The sequence below is a fragment of the Schistocerca gregaria genome, chromosome 2 (assembly GCF_023897955.1).
Source record: "Schistocerca gregaria isolate iqSchGreg1 chromosome 2, iqSchGreg1.2, whole genome shotgun sequence".
NCBI classification, from domain to species: domain Eukaryota; kingdom Metazoa; phylum Arthropoda; class Insecta; order Orthoptera; family Acrididae; genus Schistocerca; species Schistocerca gregaria.
Window position 1 is genome coordinate 144,392,798 of NC_064921.1, and position 10,412 is coordinate 144,403,209.

General features: G+C 41.8%; 1 protein-coding gene across 3 annotated transcripts in view; it reads right to left on the minus strand.

Annotated features, from left to right (window-relative positions):
• LOC126336551 (uncharacterized) overlaps positions 1–3,815 on the minus strand; it is a 118,383-nt gene extending 114,568 nt beyond the window's left edge. Inside the window, exon 1 of one of the 3 annotated variants that reach the window (XM_050000384.1) lies at positions 2,685–2,838. The gene's annotated coding sequence lies outside the window, so the exon portion shown is untranslated. Of the gene's footprint in view, positions 1–2,684; positions 3,038–3,366 lie in introns of those variants that run through there. The other 2 variants (XM_050000385.1, XM_050000387.1) reach the window with 2 other exon arrangements.
• Between the last annotated feature and the right edge of the window lie 6,597 nt (positions 3,816–10,412).

Here is a 10,412-nt window from a genome sequence, read left to right on the forward strand (position 1 = left end):
TTCAAATTCTGAAGGTGGCAGGCAGGGGTAAAATACAGGGAGCAAAAGGCTATTTAAAATTTGTTCAGAAACCAGAAGACAGTTATAAGACTTAAGGGGCATGAAAGGGAAGCAGTGGTTGGGAAGGGAGTGAGACAGGGTTGTAGCCTCTCCCCGATATTGTTCAATATGTATATTGAGCAAGCAGTAAAGGAAACAAAAGAAAATTTGGAATAGGAATTAAAATCCATGGAGAAGAAATAAAAACTTTGACGTTCGCCGATGACATTGTAATTCGATGTATATCAACAAAAGCAAAACGATGATAATGGAATGTAGTTAAATGCAATCGGGTGATGCTGTGGGAATTACATTAGGAAATGAGACGCTTAAAGTAGTAAATGAGTTTTCCTATTTGGGGAGCTAAATAAGTGATGATGGTCAAAGAAGAGAGGATATAAAATGTAGACTAGCAAGGACAAGGAAAGCGTTTCTGAAGAAGAGAAATTTGTTAACATCGAGTATAGATTTAAGTGTAAGGAAGTCGTTTCTGAAAGTATTTGTTCGGAGTGTAGCCATGTATGGAAGCGAAATGTGGATGATAAATAGTTTAGACAAGAAGAGAATAGAATATTCTTATCTTTTACATATAAAAGTAAGATACCCCCAAAGATATTCACTGTTAAATTATAATAGTTTAAGATACAATAAATTTTATTTATGTCCTGCCAAATTTAGTTCTTGGGTCATAACACCATTTCACTGGGACAGTTACATGAAAAATAACAGTTTTACAACCTTGCCCCACTTGCATAAATTTCTGCAGACACCTGTGGCCGTAGATTATACAAATCATAAGATTTCAATAGAGAAGTTACAATATCACAGTGTAAATATCACTCATTACACTTGCTGTACTATACGTCTACAAGAGCAAATGAAAAGTTAACTGTCATCAAAAGGGATATGAAGAAACTCTGGATGGGGAAAAACAAATGCAGAATTCCAGATCTAACAAAGAGTTCAAGCAACACTCAAAAACGGTGATTTCTGGTAATAAAAATTTGGCCAAGGTCTGTTCAAGGCTATATTAGTTCACATATTGCCACTGCCACTGACAGAATTAAATTTGAAATCTCTTCCATGCATCTCACAAAGTGGGGGCATACGAAACAGTGCTGGTGTTCCACCCATTGGAAGTGAGTAAGCACAGCAATCCACTTTTTACCTTAAAAAATATTAATAAGTACCGCAAATAAACTACTAAGCCTTATGGCAATGCTGCGTTTCATTTTCTTCTTTCCATGCCATCATCAATAACAACGAAAACGGTATATTTACTCCTAATGCACCCTTCTCATTCACCTAAACCAGTAAATCTGAAGTAACTCGACCCACACCAATAAGGTATGGAAATGGTGTGAACTAGAAAGATTTGCTCTTGACCAAGAGCCACACAAATAAATAAAACTTCTCTTATAAGTTACCGTGGGTCTGCAACACGAAATTTCAAATGACAATGGCTTCAATTTCCTCTGGATTCACAAACACCATTTATAAACAAATTTCGTGGAATGCTGTAGACAGTCAGTCACCACAATCACGATTCTGGTATTGTTGTACTCTCATATTCGAGCCACTGGGTGTGGCAATTAAAGAAAGCGAGAGACAGAAACACTATGTAACATACAGTCTACCCTTTCAAATAGCACCAACAGGTTCGCCAAGATTAAAAGGTTCCATCCGACTGGCACATGTATCTCGTTCAACTGCATTACCATGGTACGCTGCCTTCGGCTATCCAGAAAACATTGAGATTTTGGGATTTTCTGTGCGTGGACGATTCAGCAGGCACATCGATTGAATAATATACCATGTAGAGAAATGAAAATCCTATATAGGGTCAGCTGTGCGATAGCATTAACGTGGATCTCAACAACCAATTCGTGTTCGCTACAATAACTGCATTGATGTAGATGATATGCGAAATATTGTAAAACAGGTTGTCCCTCCTTAAGTGACAGAAAACATCAACGTGATGTTGATATGAATCACAAAATTACTTATTTTTCTTCCGCAACGAGCAACATGATAATCAGCTCATGACCCAGTCCATTGACGAATTCAAGCTATCGGCAGCGGAAAGAGTAGAGTAGGGTATTGTTTTACAATTCAACCTCTAGAATTTTATAATATTCTTTTTCTTTAATATTTCGACGGTAACAATATCAGTGCGTTTCATCTTCAAACGCTTATAATCAGGACAAGTATTACAACTATCCAACGCCCGTAAAAAAGAATGAGGAATAAAAAAAGGCAACTGCACTCGAATTACTATGGTAATCGACAACCGCACCACTTTTTGATAAGATGCAAAATCAACAACACTGAAATCGTAGTCAAGCGAATAAATGTTACGCTGTCCAGAAATTATTTTGAAGCTCTTGCACTTCGGAAGGTCTGTTTTTGTTTAAATTATTTCGATGCTCGCGCACTTCGGGAGGTCTGTTTCTTTTGAATTACAGATATGATAGACGGATCATTAAAAAGTATTCAAAGATTTCCTAACCTTCGGCTACCGTGTAATTAACTTTTTTGAAAGAAAAATCGTAATCATCTATTCAAAATATTTTAGCCGTATGCTTCCCATCAAGTGTATACAACTGCAAAAATCTCTCTTCTTTATACATACTAATTTCAATTACCTTGCGAAGACGGAATACGTAAAGAACTGATATAGCTGCATTATCTGTTTAAGTAAGACGGATGCGTATTTGTCACACTGTCAACATGTCTTCTTGCTAATTCAATGTAGTATGTGTAACTGACAGACGTCACACAGATCAGCTTGAAGGATGCAGTGTTACACATCTTTTACTCCATGATATCGCTCGTAAAAAATTCATTTGTTCCGTTTTCATCATAAGAACAATATCTGTCAAATTTCGGCTGCAGACTCAAAATGTGTAAGAGAATAACTATTGTCTATACGGTATAAATCACGACTAACATTCAAACAGAATTGTACGTCGTTTCCTTAAGATATACATCAAATTATGGGGTTTGAGTGGGAGGGGTGGAGAGAGAGAGGGGGGGGGGGGGCGGAGATACCGTACATCTCTGGCATGGATAAAATATTCATTTGGTTTTTAACGTTGTTGTACCAAACAGGCACCACATTTTAAATACCATACAAAATCTTAAATACACGAGTCATATGTCCATTATCTGAAATTAGGTATAGGCCCTACCTGACATCTGTAATTTGAGTTTGTAAAACAATCTATACAATTAATTTACAGCGTTTATAAAATACTGACAATACATTATTCAAATTATCCTTTATTGCTTCATCGTCCAGCCAACTTATATTTTATTCTTTCTTACCTCAGATGAATGTAGCTATTTTCCTTATAAACGTCAGCTTTATACAGTATTTTTCTGCCTGAACATTGTACAGAATGACGACCTTCTATAAACCTCCAGTGGCCGCGCCGAAAAAAGTTACACGATAGATTAAGTGAACGACAAAAGTCACCCATTGTGTTTTCAGTGTTAGACGATTGTGACGACCGGTTCGAGAACACTTTTTTCGAACCATCGACTTATCATTTGGCGCTACCTCCCTCACACTTTTACCTTGTACACTTTCACACATGTCAGATTTCACAGCAACAAATCTTGCACTCGGACGTCCCTCGCACCCATCCCAGCTTGGCGCCGCAAGAGGCCACTACGAACGATAAGTCGTGTGTAGAAAGTTGCGGTGTCTATGTGGCGCCTGTAGGCGTGGCACCCTAAGCGACGGCTTTTGTCGTTTTGGCTTTAAACCGGGCCTGACGATTGTACAATACAATTTCCTTTTTACCTTTATTAAATGTATTATTACCATACTATGCGATTCAAAAAAATATTATACGTTAAAATGACTTATTGTTAAACAAGTATTACCTTAGTTTGTATAAAAATGAGTACGAATACCAAACACAAAATATAGAAACGTAGTAAACTATTACAATGCAGTTCATAAACGTAAATTTGACGATATACGAGTTGAATTTGACAAAATTAATAAACGGAAATAAAAGAATTCAAAACATTCATTACACAGGTCGAAACAATGATGTGGGCATGCCCAGTTAGACATTTTGAGCAGGACCTTCTCGGAGTTTTATTTTTCCCTCGACCACAGATCTGGCATCATCCCATTATACCTACTGGTCAGTGTTCAGGTGGATTCAATTTTGGTACTTCCATCTTGAGCAAAAGAGCTCCTCTTTTCCTAGTTTCGACTGATACCTAAGGATTTTCCACACTTCGTTGTATTTGGGGTGAAATCAGTTCACAGCAAGATGACTCTATAATCATCTCGTTCGACTGTTCTGTAGCCATTATTTGCTGAGCATATGCACAATGCGTTAATCATAGACAAGTTCTGAAGACTGAGAAAACAACGGCAGGCCATCTCCTTGTCCGAGCAGTTCGCAATACTTGGACACTTACGCAACAATAACTTTTGTCTGATTGTAATAAATGACTATCTCCAGAAACTGTATCAATTGAATCATCTTCGTGCGTGAAAATTGTGATTTAGTTCTTTCTTTTGGTATACGAAACAAAAGTCTTATTTTATTGAAATCCAAAAACTGAAGTTCCTGTTGTTTGTTTTTATTTGGAAGGAACTCTTTTGGCAACTCTCTTTTATTTTTTTAAAACCGCACATAAGTAAGATTTTTTTTAAAAAAAATAATGCTTGAAAACCAATTATCTTCAGTAATGTGCTTATTAGAGCCATAAATTGGTTTGTCAAGGCGAAGGACAGCACCTTTTCCAACACTGCTGACTAAATAAGGCCTTGGTTCCTGTTTTCCGCAATACACTTCTAAATTCATCGTGTACGTCATTATATCATTATACAGTGTACAAGTGATTAATCTTTTATACCACGTTTGGCAGGTTTGCTTAGAATAAGCAGCTGGAAGAAACACTTTCCTCTAAAAGGAAGCAGTTCTGCATCATCCTGGAGGTATTCGCCTGGTTTGAAATATCGCTGAAAATTCTTTATAAATTGTTCCAAAAGATGGTAAATTGGATGGTCTTCTCTCGTTCTGTAGTCAGTAAAGCGAAGACATCGCACAAAAAAAAACCAAATTTATGCTTGCTCACAACTAAATAGCAAGCTTCTGTTCTGCATCCTTTGCAGTTATACCATAGTTTATTAGTACCTGTCCTGCTAAAACGGCGACAACAGATAAGGAAAATGATTTCTATCGGAGCGCTAATTTCAATTTCATCTCTCAGACGAACATCGCTATCTCCAAAGAAATCATCTTTATTTTCTGAATGTAGTGATTTGTATTTTTCCTGATTATATAAAGTATTCGGTCAACAAGTAGACACAGTTTATCTATTTATGTGTTAGCATCTTTAGCTCTGTCCTTCGGTCCTGGTAAGTGGCTTATTATGTTATGTGAGTGAATTTTCACCTTTTTCTGGGGCACATTTTTACTTCACTTAGTGGTTCTGTGGCAGCCGTACCACAGAATAGCGCCAATATTCGCCCTTGAGTGCAGATTTTCCTGCAGGGAAACTTTGGCAACGGTGCAGAGCCCACGGCCGCGGAAGAGGCAATGCGAAAGCCAGAGCAAGCTGGACTTCTGTACTGTGTAGACATTTACGCCGATCGCAGTTTGTCAGCTGCAGACAACGTAGGTCGAGTAAAAAGTGTGCTCCCTACTGAAGCGTTGCGTTTTTGAACTCGCGCCGATCTTTCGCTCCGTCCCGTCGCATGCACGAATTAAATGGCACCCCCCACCCCCGAGATGAGAGGTAATTTGCGCCTTCAGCTGGACACACGTCCGGTGTCTCTACGCGACCATGAGAGCATCGATGAGTGTGCATCCGCCAGGGTTAATGGTCGAGCTGTTTAGCGCAGTGAAGCGACCACAGCGTGTAAACGTTCCAGTCAATACTTTGTGAGTTTGTTAGTGTACTCACCTTTACCAATACATGTATTATTACATAATCTCGTCTTTAATCAATTACCGTCGCCAAAACCTACACCCTAAACTTAGTGTGTGACAATAAAAGACGGCTCGCCACACAGTGGGCTTGGAAATGGTAAAAATTACTTATTTCCTGCTTCACTGGTGACCCCGACATGATCTCTAGGGAGACACATGGTGACGCACTTGATCGTTAGAAGTGACACAGAACCATGAGCAGACTCCAGGACAAATGTTTCTGTGTTGGGTACTGCTGTGCATGCACATGGTGTGCATGTTGAATGGATATTCTTTTTGTGTGCAAGTTTTCTTCGTGCATGTTTTCCGCTATACAGTACATGAAAACTTAGCATTATAACGATTTTGGAGGAACTCCATGAGGCAATAGAAGAGTTGTTGGCACACAGTCGGCCCCTGGAGAATGAGCTGTAGACATGGCGCCCACATATGGAGCTGGCCCACCTGGAACCAGCTCATGAGAATTTGCACTGTCAAAACTGCAACACATTCAACACCACCCCCTATCAATGGGGCAACAACTAGCTCAGGTTAGGCTTCCCCCATTTTGGCCCCACGACCTCTTCATGTGGCTTAGCCAAATGGAGGCGGTTTTCCTAAGCAATGATGTTACTTGCAATCTCCCCAAATTCGGACATGCAGTGAGTCAGCTCGATCAGAACTACACAGCCAAAGTACATGATATAGTCACCAACCTGCTGATGCAGTCCTCATATAAATCACTAACGAGAAATTAATGTGACAGATTTCGTCGTCCAAAGAACAAAGGGTGCACCAGGTATGGTGCCAAGAGGAATGCGGTGACCAGAAATGTTCTCAGTTCCTGCCACAGGTGCTAGTGGTCATAGCCATGCAGACAGATAAGCAGCTGGACACCATCTAGGACTTGGCTGATCAGGTAGACGACATGCTGGCATTGGCAGCTAGCACCACAGCCACAGCAGCCTTCTACACTGCATCCCCATCTCCACTGCGGCACACATTTCCTGCATCCATTGACTCAGACTCCTATCTACAGCATGTGCAGAACTTGGCTGCCCAGGTGGCATCATTCACCACACAGGTCGATTGCTTGGCACACTCACAGCTACAGGGCAGCAGACATCACAGCAACAGCAGATCTGGCTATAAATGATCCAGCTGTCGCAATCAGAGACACAGTAACAGCCATTCTAATGTACCCTGTTGAGAACAAAGCACCTATGAGCCATTACTGTAGTAGTAGGGAGATGGCGGCACCATTCTAATTTTTATATCAAATTGATATGCAAATTAATGAAATTGATCATTTAATCACCCCCCCCCCCCCCGTCCATGACCACGCCCAACCCCACCCCCGGATGATGTCACGTGTTTTTCTCAGCCTACACATGGGCCTCAGCCTCCTCCCCCTCCCCACCCTCCCCTTCTTCAACCTACTCTATTGGTAGGAATTTCGAATTTTGGCGGGAATTTCGAATTTGGTGGGAATTTCTTTGTCCCAGGGCTGTGCTGACGTCCCACCATACGCCACACCCAGGAATTGGCAGGAAATTAAAATTGGTGGTACCCTTTCCGGGACTTCAACCCTGTTTCTCCTGGATGGCAACCCCAAGTGCACACACCCTGACACAATTATACCACCATAACACAATTATACCACCAGAGGCACTTGGAACTGAAGGGGAGTTAAAAACTGTGGTGCAGTTTCAGGGACTTGAACCCTGATTGTACTGGAAGGGAAGCCCAAGTGCTCCCCCCAACACATGGAAACGGTCCAGATGCAAGAGAGGAAGGTTAATGTACTTTGTTTATTTTGGTCACGAAAATGAAGTAAAGATAGGTCCTAATTACATAATTAGTCATAAAGATTGGGCCTAATTACACTACTACATGCGTAGAGCTACCCAAAGACGACCTAAAATAGGTATCCAGCTCAAAAACTGACCATACCATACAACTGGTGTTATCCTGCTGGGAAAAAATTTCGTAATACAACTCAAAACTAATGACAGACACACTCAAACTCTGCCATTCACCTGCAAGCTGGCGGGAAAAAGGCAGGGGTGTAAGGTACTATCTTTATTCTTTTTGGCTGGAAATATGTTCAAGTGAAGAGATGCTAGTGTTGGACAGAGAGGAGTCTAAAAAGTGTATCTGTAAGCATACAGTATCTATCGTTGTTTGACGTCAGAGTTTGCTCCAGACGCCTGCTGAAAAAGCATTCTGCAGCCCAGGTAACTGAAGCCAATACACACTGCCACATCTGATAGAAAAAAATGCTTTGTATAGTGGGGGCTGGTACTGAGTGGATGTAACATTATAAAAATTTAATTTTTTATGTTTCAATTAATGTTCGCCAGTGCTTTCTACCTGGCGGCTAGTTTCAGCTCATAAGTCATGTTGCATTATACTGGACAGAACCACTTCAAAACTTGTGTGTTGAGCCATCAGCAGCTAAACTCACATATTGCTGACGAGGTAACGCTACCAAACCACACGTCTACAATTTGGCTGTCCAATAGGGAGGTTTGGAGTTGGTCACATGGTGGTGGAGCCGGGTGTGACACGCCATCCGTTCTCTCCTATTGGCAGCTTCCGACCTGGTTAGACGCTCTCCTCTCCTGCTCTCGGGCAACTGCCCATTCAGTTTCAGCAGCTTCTCTAGGCCTGCCTTCAGCCACTTTTTTACTGAAATAAACAGTCATGTCTATCACAAAATGTTTAACTTCATCACCTCAATGGGTGCCTACTGCTTGCCCTTCCTTGCCAATCCTGACACATTAACATCTGGTGTCAGAAATTGGATCACTCACTGTTAGGCCCATCTTCTTGACCTAATTGAAGTTCTACATCCCGTACCCAATGAAGCTGCCAGTAGTATTTCACGCTTGGCGCGCCATATGCAATAACAAGAGCACGCATTCATGGTTCACCACTCAGCCTTCTGTCATTTCAGCTTTCTCTCATAGCAGCTGTCACAGCAAATGCCAGGCCACTTGCATGGTCAGGCACCTCACCGTGCCACATAGCTAGCCGCTGCTGCTGGCGTTCCCAGGCAGACACTGTGGGTAGCTATCTTCCACGCCGCTCCAATGCAGCATGGTGGCATGTTCTGGCCACGCGCTGCCATCCAGGAAACATGCATGTTCCAGCCGATTAGCTGGGGCTCATCACACAGCCGTCAACACCGCTGCTGTTTCCTACCACCATCATCCATCGGGATGCTGTCATCGACGATCCACCACCACTGCAACTATAGTTTCTGTAAGTGCTTCGATCAATATTACTTTGCTGACGCCTCCTTGCTGCCAGCTAAGCCATTATCTTGTCGAGTGTTGGCCTTTTTTTGTGCTCTAATTGTTAAGTTTTCGGCGAGCACTAGGTGTAATAATATTGTAACCATGCCTCAAACCCATAGTACCGCCACTGGCGAAGGGAACTCCCCACCTATAGAAAAAACAGACCCCGTAGCTGCCCTTCAAGTTAATGTTGAGGAAGGTAGAATTGAAGAAAGAATGCAAGAAACTGGCTTAAACCCAGTCTGCTGATATAAGTGTGTCAGAAACACACCCTTCTGTGCTGCAAATGACAGCTGCAAGCACCTTTAGTAGCACAGTACCGTAGCCATCCATTGTAACTTTGGCTAACAGTTTCCCTACAGTCAGTTTCATTCCAACATTTTTCAGGAAACCTAATGAACAAATAAATTCTTTTCTACAAATTGTTCGAGACGTAGGCCACACTTGAGCTTAGCCAAATGATTTCCTATTACATGTATTGCACCTTAAATTGTCAGGTAACATCTGTACATGTATCGAATACCACCTCGTTTGCCACGTTAGAGGCTGGGTTGAAAGAGAGGTATTTGGACAGGCATGACACCAGCTATTACAGGGATAAGTTGTCAACCCTGCACCAGAAGCAAGGGGAGGATGTAGAGACACTTGCTGACCAAATCTGCACTGTGGCTTGCCAGACTTACTCGCTGGGTTTGCATTCCACCCATAACGAGGTTTTAATTGATCAGGCAGAAGCCTGCTCGGTTGACGTATTTATACATGGAATCGACCCATATGTTGGAGGAGAGATAAAAATAGCATCACCTGCCTCGTTGCAAGATGCCACATGACTTGTGATGATGCAAGAGGAGGTAGGGCATTTTATTGCCAGTTCAGTGCATCTGAATGAACAAGAGTGTCCAATTTTTAAATACGAGCAGGCATGCCAACGCTGCTGAAAGGCAGGCCATGCTGCTGCACAGTGCCACACACTTTATTGTTAACAGTATGGAACCATAGGGTATTTGAGTAGAAACTGCCTGCAGAATCCGGGAAATGGGGGCCCCTCAAACAATCAGCAGAGGGAACAAATCACCAACAATTCACCATGACCCCAAAATCAGCTGGGAAATGGTTGGGGAGCCCGACC